Genomic DNA, 1,332 nt, shown 5'->3' with positions numbered 1-1,332 from the left:
TAAGTCTTTAAAAGCAAGGGATATTAACTCCTTGCGCCTAAATGATCACTTGCCCAAAATCTACCGTGATTTTACTATGTGCTGGCAAGAAATAAATAGTAAAATCCCTAAAGAAAAGGGAGTGATTTTGAATCAAGTTACTTGAAACAACCAATTTATTAAAAGAAACAACGGTGGATCACAACTTACGATGGAAACGAGATCGTGACTTAACAAGTTAACGACATTATGCGTTTTGGGTAAGCGCGGTATTCATTCTTCATCAGTGGACCAAGATGATTGATAACCACATGAATGAGCATTTTTTCTGACCATTCCCTTGGTTTTACTCAATCTTTCAGATGACTGGGCTCTTCCAGGTATTAATAAGTTGCGATGGCAAGTTTGTAAGTTGCGATGAGAAAATCGATGTGTTCCATGCTATGTACTTATTGACTGAGTGGGAAGGCCGGACGGGAAAATATTTGGCCCGAGGTCATGGCGTACGGACCGAGGGGAGCGACCTAACTCAGTCAATAAGCATTTTATCATATGACCACCGCGCTTTTCCTTTTTTTTTTTTTTTCTTTCCTGGTAACAAAATTCGGAATGTTCACTTACGTCGCTCATTTTGACCAAAAAGTCTCGGATTTATATAGCAACAAAGTTGTTTTAGTTCGCATCTCGCGCGCTTTCATTGCAAAACTATTGAGAAAATCCCCGTATGAGGGCCGTACGCGATCCAAGCAGGGCCGGACGGCTTTTTCCGGCCCTGCTCGCGCCATCGCGTGCGGCCCTCATACGGGGATTTTCTCAATAGTTTTGCAATGAAAGCGCGCTCGGGGCCGTACGGGTCATATGATAAATGACCTTACGAGCCACCATAGTTTTTCACAATGTGGAACTAATACTGAGTTGATCGACGGAATCCTAACGTCTCACTATTTATTTATTTCTTTTTCACTGAAGGAAAGATAAGCCGCTTTATTTCATTCAAAGAATTCTTAATTCAATTCAGTATTGACTGTTACTTTCTGAATACTACTTAAACAGCCCGAGCGTCGAGCCGAAATTCTTCAGAAGTTTGAACTTATTCTTAGAAGACAAATGCGTAAGTTGACTTCTAGAGGCCAAAGCAGAAACTCAACGTTTAAACCATTTGAGAGTGCTTACCGTCGGGTGAAGACTTCCAGAGACTGCTAAAAGAGACGAACCAAATACTTCACTTCTGCCAGTTCTGCTTGTGACAAATAAAAAGCTCTTTATATTAAATGAAAGTTCCCATGATCTAGCTTCACTGGTTTAGCAGGCTTCAAACAGAAAATGCTCCCTCCGGCAGAACTTCAACCAGAG

The sequence above is a fragment of the Montipora foliosa genome, chromosome 5 (assembly GCF_036669935.1).
Source record: "Montipora foliosa isolate CH-2021 chromosome 5, ASM3666993v2, whole genome shotgun sequence".
Classification (NCBI taxonomy): Eukaryota; Metazoa; Cnidaria; class Anthozoa; order Scleractinia; family Acroporidae; genus Montipora; species Montipora foliosa.
Note: the sequence above shows the minus strand (reverse complement) of the source record.